Source organism: Aulonocara stuartgranti (assembly GCF_965226115.1).
Source record: "Aulonocara stuartgranti genome assembly, chromosome: 14".
In the NCBI taxonomy this organism is placed as follows: domain Eukaryota; kingdom Metazoa; phylum Chordata; class Actinopteri; order Cichliformes; family Cichlidae; genus Aulonocara; species Aulonocara stuartgranti.
In genome coordinates, this window is record NC_138950.1 from 19,837,428 (window position 1) to 19,852,232 (window position 14,805).

Sequence of the window (14,805 nt, forward strand, 5' to 3'; positions counted from 1 at the left end):
CCAAACATACTCTATACCCCCAGGGCCAATCCGACCCCAGACCCAGGAGATGTTTCCCTTTATTCTGGGGTGGAGACAAGCAGCAGGGAGGCACAGCATCCCAGACCCCAACCAGATGGCTAGTTCCTTCTCCCAGCCCCCTGCCCTAGATGGCAACCAAACAACAGGGGTGTGAAGACCCCATACCTCACTCCACCACTTCCTGGGTGCTGTTCTAAAGTGCATTTAAAACATGGGAGGGGCATGGTACCCTCTGCCAGATAGCAGCTGGGGTCAGCACGGCCGCTCCCGAGAACCCTCAATGTCTACATGTATTTAAACTTGAGAGCTGGGCACCAGCACCAGAGTGAGGTTGAATAAACAGACCATCCTCTGGACGCTGCTATAAGCTATACATTTTCACTGCTATGCAGATGACACCAAACTTTATCTATCCATGAAGGCAGATAACAGACACTAATTAGTTAAAATGCAGGAATGTCTTAAAGACATAAAGACCTGGAGGACCTCATATTTTCTGCTTCTAAGTTCAGATAAAACTAATCAAATCAGATTTCTACTCTGGATGGCCTCCAGTAACACTGTGAGGAATTCTGGTGTAGTTTTGTGGATATGTCTTCAGTGCAAATACTAAACAAATATGTAGGACTCCTTTCTTCCATTTGCACAATAGCTCCAAAATAATAATCAGGCCCCTTACCTTAACTTCCTAGGATGGCGTCCACATATGTGGACATCACATTTTGGGTTGTCTAGACCAAAATACAAAATTTTGCTCTACAAGGGCCTGATATCCACTTACGAGGACATTACTGCCACTGTTCTATCGAAATTTAAAACGAATGTCCTCATATGTGGATCTAATTTTTATCTGAAACAAAACTCAAATTAAAAAAAAATCTGGTAATTCTTTGTTTTTACATTCATCGGGTCCCAATCAGCCCAAATATCAAAGAGAAATTGAAAATGCATGCCATGATAGAGTTTGGGTCTTCGGAGGTTAATGAATTTATTTTATGATTTCACCCCATTAGAGTACTTCGCTCTCAGGCTGCAGGCTTACCTGAGGTTCCTAGAGTATTTAAAAGTAGAATGAGAGGCAGAACCTTCAGCTTTCAGGCTCATCTTCTGTGAAACCAGCTCCCAGTTTGGATTCGGGAGGCAGACACCCTCACTACTTTTATGCTTAGGCTTAAAACTTTCCTTTTTTATAAAGCTTATAGTTAGGGCTGGATCAGGTGACCCTGAATCCTCCCTTAGTTACATTGCAATATGCCTAGGCTGCTGGGCGCTATCCATGATGCATTGAGTATTTCTACTTTACTCACCTTTTTTCACTCATTGTGTTTATACACCTCTCTGCATTTAATTATTAATTATTATTCGTCTCTGGCTCTCTTTCACAGCTTGCATTTGTCCTGTCTTCCTCCTCTAACCCCCAATCATTCCCAGCAGGTGGTTCTGCCTGGTTCTGCTGGAGGTTTCTTCCTCTTAAAAGGGAGTTTTTCACTGTCATCAAAGAGCTTGCTCGTAGGGGGTCTTATGATTGTTGTGGTTTTCACTGTTTTCTTTGTATTATTGTAGAGTCTTTACCTTACAATATAAAGCACACTCAGGCAACAGATGTTGTGAGTTGGTGCTTTATAAAAAAAACTGAAATGAAATTGAATTGAACTGAAAATATATAATATATACAATAGATAGTTTTGTGACTGACACTTGGAGCTTGGATTTGGATGGCATATGTGTCTATGAAGGGTTGTAATATTTCATTAAGGTGGTGCACAAATTATCCAAACAGCAGAACATTTCAGCTACAGGTCACATGGGCACATGAGCTAAACTGACCCAATCAGAAAAAGAGAAGTGAACTTTAAATAAGTCTAACTCCATTTTTATAAACTATTGATCGGCTGCTATTACTTTACTTTTACTGGCTGTACTGACATGTTGGTGTAGTATTTTGATTTCATAACGGTGGCAAACAGACGAAGCAGCTTGCAGAGTCATAAAAACATAATTGCTCAGGGTTATAAAATATTAAGTAATTGCTGTCATGGGTCAAAATTGAAATTCAAATAGAAAATTATAAAACAGAAAGTGAAAAACAAAACTGACATGCAAAAGAGATGCGTAGCAAACAAGAGGCCAAAAGGGCAGGTGGTTGAGCACCACCTGGAGTCTGTGCACGTGCCTGCAAACAGCTCTGCACAACCCAAAGCTTTACACATGAACCAACTACGCAACTTTTATCTCTTTAAAAAATTAAAAAGCAAACAATTGTCTCTGTGCTGAGTCAACCTCAAAGGATGTCATGATGAATACTTGTTTATTTTTCATTCTAACCCTGAATTTTGAAAAAGGTCCACCCATTTATCTTGTTACCCTGCTAATCAGAGAAACTTAGGTTACCTCTGTAATGATGCTGGTCTGGGCTTTACTTTACACCAGACTGTATATGCCTGTGAGACCTGTGTTGTGAATTTAATTATCACTGCCAAAGATGACAAAAAATGATACACAGAGATTTGAATGCTTTATTTGAGCCCTTGCAACGCTCACTGAAGGTTTGAGTCTTGAAGATTTGATGCCAAACATGAGTCACCCTGCTTCCTGGGTTGGCTCTTACCAGAAGTCATCAGTTTTCCCTGGGTGCCTGGGCTTAGATCTGATGTTCCCTGGATCTTGCTTCGTATGCAGAGCAATGTTAATTGCAGAGAAACAACATCTGGAGCATGGTCTGGATATGTGAGTGTCAAACTCTGGAGGTAGGCCAGAGTGTGTGTGTTTGCTGGTGACAACACAGGCCATTAATGTTTGTATGGCATCAGGGCACTTCTCATCTACCAGTCTGTGAGGCTGCACTCTGCAGTGTCCCACCTCAGAGAGAGAGAGACAGAAGACATGGGCTGGAAGAATGCCTTCATCTTGCCTCAGCACTGTGGTTTACTCTTTGTACGTCTTTTGCAGACTTAAAACAAACCGAGGGTGAATGAACATCAGACAAATCTGTACAGTGTCAGCTGCAGATTAAGAATGACCCACGTCACATAGCTAAACAACTTCACTCTGTGATTATCTCATGATGATGACGCCAGAGCTGATCCTCTGCAGCAAGATGTAAGCACTTAGCCAGTGAACAAAGGTTTATTGTACCAATGGAAGCCCATCTGTGGACAGTTAAACAGTGAGTGCCCTCATGCTCAAAGAAATATACAAGAAAACAACGGCATCTGTATCAGCACAGTGGTTGTTTGAACCTGAGATCACTGCAGGAAGCAAAACTAGTTCACTGAGGATGCCACCAGCATAGGTAATATGTATCTGTTTAGGGATGTTGAATTGCTTGATTTTTGAATATATACATGTCGCGTGATGTCCATGGGTGTACAATGGACAGTAAGTGGGTAGGGGCCTCAGCTTCATACAATTTACATATAATGCAATTAAGCTGGAAGCCATGAACCTCAACCTGTGCTTAATTTGTAGCAGATCCTGCTTTATTTTCTGGTGTCACTTTGGCTGATGTGCAAAATAAGAACATGGAAGAACAAAATGTAAGAAATGTTCCTTTTAGAGTTGTGGGATTGTGTTTTTATTACCTGCTAAAACTCAAACAAAACCAGACATTCAGAGCAAGAAACACTTTTGGCATAATTTCATTGACAGCCACCTTACACTGTGACTTATTTACCACTCTATGGCAGTGTTTCCCAACCTTTTGGAGCCACGGCACACATTTCACATTAGAAAAAAATCACAGGGCACACCATCAAACACCAATGTCACAAAAAGCTTATTGGTAATTTTTCCCCTCGCACCGGGTATAGCGAAATTGGCTCAGTCTGTTCCCAGTATACATTTTTTGCTTTCTTCTGACCACTACTCATGCTAGGGCCTTCATCTGGGTTGGAATTTTCTCCAAGACCCAGGTCAGACTGACTACTTTTACTTTTCAAATACTGTTGTCTCACTCACAAAATGAGTATTATGTAATTTCCTCTTCATCTTCATCTGTTTTACTGGCAGTTGGCAACCCATTTAATCAGAGCAGGTAGCTGTACTGCCCTCTATTGGAAGAGAATGCAATTGTTCTGCCCATTTCTCACGCAGATCGGTGGAACCAGATCTTCTTCAGTTGAGATAAAATTGGTCTCTGGAATACTTTGTTGTACAGAAATGTTCAAGGCTCAGTGACTGCAAGGTATCCAGGTCCTTTGGCTACAAGACAAGGCCAAATCATTACCCCTCCACCACCGTGCCTGACTGTTGAGATGAAGTGTTTGCGCTGGTTTTTGCATTTAGCCAAAAACATGTTCAGGTGTAACTTTCAGGTAAAGCCATTCTGCCATATTCTTTTTAGAGAAAAGAGGCTTTCTCCTGACAACCGAGACTGTTTGTAGTCTGTGCGCATTTTCACACCGATAGAATATTTACTCTGATCCAAATCAGTTGATAAGATGGTAAACTTGTAGATTTTTCCTGTGATTTGGTTTCTTTTCTTACAGAAAAAAAAAAACTACAGGGGAACCAAAATATGTCACAACAAACCACATGACGACATTTAGTCAGCTTACTGATCAGATGTGTCTGGGGCAGGAGCAACAGAAGTAAATAAGATAACTCTTTATTTTCATTGCACAGTCATACTTAGTACAATAGTACAATGAAACTGGAAAACTGTCCCATGTTGGAACTAAGCACAAGTAAACACAACAAAACACAACACAGTAAACTTTAAAGTAAACAAAAAGTTGAAAAAAAGGTATGAATAATAAATTAAATGAATGTCCACTGCACATTATTGCCCCCCCCAAAAAAGTCCAAGGAGGTAGCTAATCAGGTTAGCTGTTAGCTAAGGGCTATTGCTCTTTTGTAAAAGATTTCCTTGAGTCGGTTTGTCCCCGATCTCAGCAACCAGAACCTCCTGCCACACCTCCACCTTCAAATACAGAAAGAAGGTGCCGCCTTCTGGCTTAGTGGGCACATGGAGAATTTACATTACATTAATGTGCTAGCACCACTGACTGTGTACAGGAAGGTTTTTAGCTCAGACTTGCAGCATACATCTGTTGGCTCTGATCAGGTTCACACCATAAACGACCTGCTCTGGAATTTATTTGGAACTGGATCCAGACCACCTCCTCCAAAGTGTCTCGCTGCTTGTGTTTTGGTGCAATTATCATGTTCGCACCTGCCAAATAAACCACTATAAGAGGGAAAATGAAAGACCAATTTAAAAGGACTAAACACCACAGATGTGAAAACACCCTTAATAAAATGCTGCTCTTGGGTTTGTTGCAGTTGCTCTGACTATTGCACAGTCTGGCCTCTGGGTGAATTTGCCGGGACGTCCACTCTTCACACTTGCTGATAATTACTTAATCAAGTGCACCACCTGGCTGCTGGTTGCCCTTTTAATTCCTAAGGAAGCAGTTTTCTTAGTTTTGAACAGAGCTGCAAAGTCCTGTGAAAACTTTTTGTCACGTGACTCTAGTTCTAAGTTGGTGAGTTTGTTTCTCAAACTCTAAACAAAGAAAACGTGCGGCATACACCCGATAAATGGTTTAGACTGAGGTGGATCACATTCTCAACATAAACAAGTCTCTGCAGATCTAGAGTTTGTTTGGAGATAACCTCCTCCAAAGCATCTTAGTGTGGTTGTTTTGGTCTGCACCCATGTTCACAACCGAACCACACGGGCACACACAAGGCCTGAAAGCAAGACCAACATAAACAGGCTAAACACTGCATGTGTGAAAATATCCTTAGATTAATCATCTCCACCAATGAGGTTATGTAATTATTGTGGTTTGTCTTTTTTTTTTCTTTTAATTTCCTTGTTTGCTTATTTGTAAGCAGGATTACTCCATTATGGGTGGATTTGCGTTAAAACCTTTTTCAAAATTGAACATTTTGCATCATAGCTTCATCAACAAATATCAAATTTAAAGAAGGAAAAACTAAGAAAGTATCTAAATGTTCCCACAAAATTATCACTAACTAATCATATTCCATTTGGAGTCTCAGTAAGATGTGAAGTCTCAACTGCTCGTTGCTTTATAGCATCTATTATCTGTCTGTTATCAAATTCTGAGGAAAACTGAGGGAGGAAACTGGGTCAGTAAGTTTTGAAGTGGTGAATTTATTTGAATGCCTTTGACTAAATCTTCAGTTGGAATTTAATATACTAAAGTTTATATATAAAGTTTGTGTGCCTTCTTGGAGAGCCCTCAAAAGCTGACTTTACAGACTTTATTTCCTTTCTAGCAAAGCCAAAATTCAAAATGGATTATATTCCACGGCTTTGCCAACTGTAAAAGGTCTTTTCTAATCCTTGGTTAAGACAGTTTATTACAGTGTGAAAATCCAAATGCTGCAGTATGTTGAGCAATGCAATGTGACAAAGAGGATCCAAAGTCTCACAGAGATTTACACTGACAAATCAAAGGAAAAACCACATAAAGTGTCTCAGTAGTAAGGTGTCAGGAAACCACGTGCCACAAGAACTGCTTCAGCGCATCTTCGCATCGACTCTCTTGAATGCTACTGAAGGATGAAACTCCATCCTTCCAAAAAAAAATTTTCCTTCATTTGGTTTTTTTGATGATCGTGGGTGAGGTCTGTCTAAAACACTGGCCCGAAGTCTCCCAGGGGTGTTCAGTCACTTGATGATCTGGTCATTTGTCAATTTCATATTCATCAAACAATTCTGTGACCTTTGTACCCTAAATATTGAATCCAAAAGAGATCACTCCCATCAGGGCAGAAACATATTTTATTAGAGGATACAGTCATGTGAAACTTTTCACAAGGCGCCTGTGAAAAGCTAAGTAAGCCCATGATTCATCAGCTTGTAGAACCACCTTTAGCAGCATTATCTTGAAGTAATCATTTTCTGTATGACTATCAGTCTCTCACATCATTACAGGGGAATTTGGACCCATTCTTCTTTACAACAGTGTTACAGTTCATTGAGGTCTGTTTCAGTCAGGTTGAGGTCTGAACTTTAACTGGGTCATTGCAACACCTCGATTCTTTTTTTTCAGCTATTCTGTTATAGATTTCCTGCTGCACTTGGGATCATTGTCCCGTCTCGTGACCCAGTTTGGGCCAAGCTTTAGCTGTCGGACACATGGCTTCACATTTCACTCTAGAATACTTTGGTATACAGAGGAGTTTACGGTTGACTCAAAGACTGCAAGGTGTCCAGGTCTTGTGGTTGCAAAACAAGGCCAAATCATCACCCCTGTACCACTGTGCTTGACAGATAGTATGAGGTGTTTGCACTGATATGCTGTGTTTGGTTTTCTCCAAATGTGTTGCTGTTTATTATGGCCAAACATCTCCCCTTTGATCTCATCTGTCCAAAGGACATTGTCCCAGGCATCTCGTGGTTTGTTCAGAGAGAGAACAAAGCCTGGCAACATGTCCAAACAAGCCATACTTGCTCAGTTTTTTTCTCATTGCACTGTCATGAAATCAAACATGCTAACTGAGGCCTGTAGAGTCTGAGATGCAGCTCTTGGGTTTGTTGCAGTTTCTCAGAGGATTGCACACTCTGGAGAAACCGACCTTTGGGTGATTTTGCTGGAACATCCATTCCTGGGAAGATTTTGACATTGTGTTAACACACACCTGCATGCTCCAGACCAGCAAACTGCCAAAACTTCTGCTTTTATAGAGATGCTCCCGCCTGCTGATGATCAGTTAATCAAGTACATTTGATTAGCAGCACCTGGTTCCTATTGAGCCTCTTAATGCCTATGGAAGCAGAGAGGGAACATGTTCTTTTTCACATGACTGTAAATGAGTTGATTCCAAACAATTTGTACTATTTGCAGTGAACCTCTAAGTTTAGAAACTGACCCAAACCAGAACAATGTCCTCGACAGCATAACAGAACTTACACCATCATGGCGTCACAGGATTTGGGGTTTTCTTGAATTTGTCTGTAAGTGTGTAATTCTTAGAACATAATCATAAGGTGTTATTGAACAGCAACCTTGTCCACTAGTTATTCTTCACTGATCAATTTTCTTAATCACTGAGGATCTCTTGAGGTCTGGACTTCTTCCAGCTGTCAGTGAACAGGCTGAACAGGCTGCCTGCCCACCAGTTATCTTAATTGAAAAGCAACATTACAGTTACACAGTTGACCTAATTACATTACATTGCGGTGAGCCGAATTAGTGAATCCATGTCAGACTAGCTCCTGGAGATTGGCTACTGCGCTGAAAAACCATAAATTCTGGACAATTTTTCCTTGTGGAAAAAGCAAAGAGAAATCGCAGCTTGTTAACCCATCAGAAAAGCTGTTACAAAGAACCATTAAGTTCATTGTCTAATTAATAGCAATGGGCTTTGCGTGACCTCTCATCAACCCTCACCAGAGTCCATGTTCAGTCTCAGCTCTTTTGGCAAAAACACCATCCAACTCAGCCCAAAGGAAGAATACCAGACATGAGCTAAAATAGACATTTAGTCTTGTGAATAAATTGAGAAAAACGAAGCTCTCATCCAGAATACACTTGTTTCCCAAACAGAGTAGTCAGCTGGGGTTTTTGGTTTGAAACCAAACATGGAACGAATACCGCCATGCAGAATGCAGGATTAGGTCAGTGTCGTCCTGATGTTTAGATTGTAATTAATGATTTACTTTAATCACAAGAGTTGAGAGCAATTTAAAACTTTCCAGGATCTTGACTGGAATAGACTGTTTTGGACTTGTTCTGTGTCTTTGATGAGTTTACCGAGGACAACACATGTTTTCATTTACTCTTGAAGTCTGACTTGATAGAGTGTATGATAGAGTGATATCCTAAGCATATATAAGTTGCCTTTTGTTATGAGAGGTGATGTGGGGAGCACTCCTTCAGGAAGATGGGCATAAATGGAAATTATTTCTAATTAGCTGAGAAATTGAAGCTGATCCATAACAGCATGACTCAACATCATAATTCAAACCAAAATATATACCTTGCCTTCATTCTGATCGAACCTGTAACAGCTGATATTGTTTGCATGCCTTACCTAACGTCAAGAAAATCAACACGAGGGAATATGAACATTAACGGGTGGCTGTCACTACTATGAAGGATACTGTGTATCTTGGAAGGCAAGACCCATTAGCATGCATGCAACAACCCAGTCTGTCAGGTTTGTGTCTGAGAGAGTAATGGCTTTGGCCGCAGCTCTCGCCAGTAAAAAAGTACCTCTGCTTAACCTCTTCCACTTAAAATCCAAAATATATGTCCCAGAGCAGAAAAAAAGAGATGCACAATAACAGCTTTGTCAGCAGTGAGGTGTTTTGTAAGTAATGGCTCGGCGTGCGGAGCCAAGATCAATCTGCGCACAGGTGTCTGGAGAGGATGTATCACGTTAGTGATCTAACAGTGGTAATGTTGTGTCTATGAAACACTCACAGTGTGACACAGTTAATGAGTGGGGAGGTAACAAAGTTTTTTTAAACTGATTTGTTGGCGTTGTATTTTTTTAAACCATGAGTAGAAAATACAGCGAGCTGTTTATCTGCTATATTTTTCCCCCAAAGTAGTTTTTGTCACCTGCGCATTCAAAGACAAATACATCACCCACGTAAAAGTAATGATTTGTAAGCAAGATTTGTTGAGCTCAGCCGTGCAGGTGTTGCTAAATATGCTTAGGCAGGACTGACTGAGAAGGATTTGGTTTGAAGAAGTGGTGAAGTGTGAAGATGGATGCTCCAAGGGTCAAGTCAGTGAGATCCTTCTATTACAAAAGTGAAAACAGGATCCTATGAAATAAATGAGATAGAACAGTTGCCTCACAGCAAGAAGGTCCAACATAACTCTTCCAAAATTATTGGACACTCAAGCAATGGCACTGGATTCACCACTGATACCAGGTGAACTCCAGGAAGCCCTGATAAGTATGCACAATAATAAGGCTCCAGGTCCAGATGGCTTTCCTGCAGAATTCTACAAAGAATTCTGGTCGATTCTAGCACCAGTTTTCTACAGAACGTTGTTGGAAATTAAAGAAAAGGGCAGACTTCCATCAAATATGAATTCTGCAAACATTAATCTCCTGCTAAAACCAGGCAAAGACCCTGTATATCCCTCAAGCTATCGTCCAATATCCCTTATAAATGTAGACCTTAAAATAATCTGCAAAGCTCTCTCAAAGAGACTGGAGAAAATAACCCCCCTCTTAATTCATCCTGACCAAACTGGTTTCATAAAAGGTAGGCACTCATCAACAAATACACGTAGATTACTTAATTTGATAGACTACTCATACAGTAAAAACCTAGAAACTACAATATTCTCTTTAGACGCAGAAAAAGCATTTGACAGAGTTAACTGGAAATTTCTATTTGCAACTTTACACAAATTTGGTTTTGGATCCTCTTTCATAAACTGGTTAAAAATATTATATAATTCCCCAACAGCTTGTGTTAGAACAAATGACCAGACATCCTCCAGCTTCTGTCTCTTGAGGGGCACCAGGCAGGGATGCCCACTCTCCCCTTCACTATTTGCAATTTTTATTGAACCACTAGCAGCAGCAATTAGACAGAATTCAGTAATTAAGGGCATAAAATGCAAGAACGTGGAACATAAAATCAGCCTTTATGCGGATGATGTGTTACTCTTTCTCCAAAATTCACAAACCAATATCTCTGGGGTGATTGAATTGATAAACTCTTTTGCAAGAATATCAGATTACTCAATTAACTGGTCAAAATCTACAGTCCTACCGATTAATTGCTCCTTCCATAATTCCTCTTCTACACCACTGCAATCGGGAAATATAAAATATTTAGGTATTAATGTTTCTCCCAAGCTTGCAGATCTAACTAAATTAAACCATATCCCACTTTTAAAGAAGGTAGAAGATGATCTGGCTAGATGGAAATGTCTACCCATATCACTCATGGGAAGGGTTGCCGCTATAAAAATGATGGTCTTACCAAAAATAAATTATTTATTCTCAATGATCCCAACTAAACCGCCACAAGATTGGTTCAGATCTCTAGATTCATGTATGTCCAAATTCCTTTGGAAAAATAAACCCCCACGTATAAGCTTAAAAACACTACAAAAGACCAAGGATAAAGGAGGACTAGAACTGCCTAACTTTCAGCACTACTTCTTAGCCAACAGGCTTCAGTTTATCTCAGGATGGCTAAAACACACCTTCTTAGATGAACCTTGGCTAGATGTAGAGCAAGCACTCTGCAATAATCTAGAGATCTCAGACCTACCATTTATCAGCTCAAACATCCAACGACATGAATGCTTTAAAAGCATCAACATCAGCTCTTCTCTGACAGCATGGTGGGAGTTTCTAAAATTGACGGCGTCTTCATTAATCCCATGCAAACGTACACCTATCTGGAACAACCCTGACATATTACAAAACAATAATATGATAAACTTTTCAGATTGGAGTGATAAAGGAATCAAATATTTAGAACATATACTAGAAGGAACAGAATTTATTTCATTTGACGGACTAGTTACACAATATGGGATCAACAAGAAAAGATTTTTAGAATATCAACAAATTAAATCCAGAGTAAAACAGAAATTTAAACCGGGTCAAGTTGAACTACAAACACCACCAAGTGTGGTTCAATTTCTTACTCTTAAACCCCCCAAATTACTATCCAAAATATACAGAATGCTTTCTAAAACAGATGAATCAATATCACTTCCTATTGCAAAATGGGAAGCGGATTTATCAGTTAACTTAGACCTAAACTTCTGGTCTCAGATTTGCTTAAAAACCTTTCATCTAATTAGAAATCCCAGTCTTCAATTAATTCAATACAAAATATTACATAGAGTGCACTATACAGGTCATCGGATGTTCAAGATGGGCTTTACGTCTACCAACAACTGCTCACACTGCCAAACCAATTCACCGGACAATTATATCCACGCTCTTTGGTTCTGTCCACCAGTTCAGAAGTTTTGGCGCGAGATATGTGAAGACTTATCGAAGTGTCTGAAATGTAACATTCCAACTTCCCCCTTAGTGTGTTTGTTGGGCAGCTTAGATAATGTCACTTCAGAAAAGAATATCGCCCATATGGTTTTCACTGCCCTATGCATAGCCAAGAAAACAGTCCTCATGAACTGGAAAAATAAAAATAATCTTAATTCTAACCAATATAGAAATTATCTATTAGATTACATTAGTCTTGATACAGCCTCTGCCACCACATCAGATCAATTGCTCTGGGCTCCTTTGATCAGCTCCATCACCTAGTGGGGGTGGGGGGTCATAGTTTGGTCCCGCCTTCACTGTTGTGATTGGTGTGGGGGTAGGGACAGGCTTAGGGCGTCGGGGGGTTCCCCGGAGGCATCTTCCTTGGGGGGCTCAACCCGGGGTAGCGGTCATGTCCGGTTAGGGGCTCTGTTGGCTCTCCGGTGACTGTTTCCTCGCGGCTGCGTGCAGCGGGGCTAGGGGAGGGTCTGTGCTGACGGACGTGGGTTACTGACCTGGTAGCCTGGCTGCCCCTGGGGGGGTCCGGGATGGGCGTGAGGTTCTGGGGGCGCTCCGTCTCTGGGCTGGGACCCGGACCGGGCCTCGGGGGCTTGGGTCCTGGTTGGTGTGTTGCCGGGGTTGTGGGCGGGTGGGTGCATGGGGGCCCAGCCCTGGAGCAGGGTGCCGCCGGTGCGTCGAGCCACCTGGGGGGCTCTTCAACTGGTGGGGGAGATTGTCACATCTTGCAGGAGCTTTCCTCTCCTCAGGAGCTGCCTCTGCAGGAGGGGGAGATACAGGAGAGGTGGAGGAAGATCTCAGCCTGGGTGTTTATTGTCTTATGTAGTCTGGAAGATGAGTGGATGGTGGGGTGGGTGCAGTTTTCTCTGTGGTGGGGTTGGGTGGACTGTCCCGGGCTCTGTGGGGCCGGGCGGCGCTGCTGCACTGGGCCCGGTCTGGATGGGCCTGGGCCCCCTTTCCCTGGCGGGTCGCGGAGTATGGGGGTGCCTACTGGGGTCAGCGGGGGAGCTGGCCCCAGGGAGGGGTCACTTGCCCCTCCCTTCCTTCCCTCCCCATCTCCAGCTGCCTCCCTCTTCCCGCTCCACCACAACCACCCACACATGCAGGGCCTTGGAGTAGGGGTATGTCACCAGGGTGCAGAGGAGGCTACCCCCCCCCCCTCTGTCCCCTTCTGGCTGCCTCTGCCTCAATTTTATCCCACAACTTAGACATTCACATTACTCACACTCTCATTACACATACATATAGGATCTTGGGGGTGGGCACGATACACGGAGTCCAAAGTACCATCAGGGTGTACACCCCACCCCTGGCATCGTTGCCCACCTCTCAATTTTAAATACACGTAGACATTGAGGGCTAGCAGGAGGGACCATGCGCTTACCTGCTGCTCTCTGGCAGGTAGCTCCAAGCCCTCCTGGGTTTTAAATGCACCTTAGAACACACATGCATCAACATTACAATGAGCGGGTGGAGGGAGGTTCGGAGTCTTCTCGCACCCCCGTTCTCTGCGACCTGCTGGAGCAGGGGGGCTAGGACTAGGAGGAGGAGTTGGCCGTCCGACTGCGGTCTGGAGTGTGGAGCCTTCCTGCTGCTGCGGAGTCGGGGCGGTCTGCCTCCCCCCACCGCAGGGAAAAGGGAAACACCACCTGGGTCTGGGTGCAGTTCCCCCCTCCAGGGGCGGGGGCACCTAGACCCGGTTTGTAGAGTACGCTTGGGGAGTGTGATCGTGTGTACAACGTCTCTTTATGTCTGTCTCCACGTTGGTTGAGTGTGGAGTAAGTGCATATGAGAGCATGAGGGTGGGAATGGATGTTTGTATCTGTGTGTGCCTGTATGTCTGTGTCTATATGTCAGGTTGGGTGTCAGGCGCCACCTCTCTGGGGACATCTCAGGCCCTCCAAGGTTTGGAGGCCTATCTCCCCCTACCACCACTTCCCCTGCCAGTGGCGGACCCCCTCAGACATCGGTGCGTTGGTGGTTCTTTGTGTCCGGGGATGGGCGTCCAGGTACACACCGGCTCACTCCTTGGCGGCCGCTTATCGGGGCCTGGAGCCTGGGGCTCGCTCGGGCCACTTCGAAGGCGGGGTGCCCCCGGCCTCTCGGCCTGGGGCTCGGTCACTCAGGCGCAGCTGGCTGCCGGCGGAGCTCACGGGCGCGTCACTGCAACTCCCTCTGGCTTCTGCTCCGCGGCTGCTGAGTGAGCCCTCATCTGGGACTCTCCTCAGCTCTTTCCGGGACAGTGGCGCAGCTGCCCCTCTGTTGGTCTTCCTTGGTCTCTTGTGTTCTGGGAGCCTCTGGATGTCTGGAGTTTTGATCTCCTCCACACCTGCTTCATGCCCTGGAGGACGGGGCTGTGGCCCCCCCACACCCTCTAGCAGATTATTACATGAAGGAACCTTTTAAAAAAACAAAAAACAAGCGCGTCCATGCTTACAGGTGTACACACGGGTGATCACACCCACAAACTACACCCTTTTTGGCTCCTACCTCAAAGCACACTGTGTTCTGTTGATCTTATGTGCTGCACAATAATGTTTAACATTTAGTATTTACTGTCATATTCCCATATATCATTGTGATGTTGTTTATTCTATTACTCTTGTTCTCTTCTGCTTGCTTGCTTTTTTCTTTCTCAGCAGGTGATCCAGGTGATTGATATATGCATTTTTTTTTCTCTGCCCGTTCTGTTGGTTTTTGTTTTTTGCCCTTCTCCCCCGTCCCTCTTCTCAGCTGTTTCTCTTTCCCTCTTTCTTTCTCCCCTTCTTTCCCCCAGTCAAGTCTGTCCCGTATTCAGTAAGTGAAAATAAA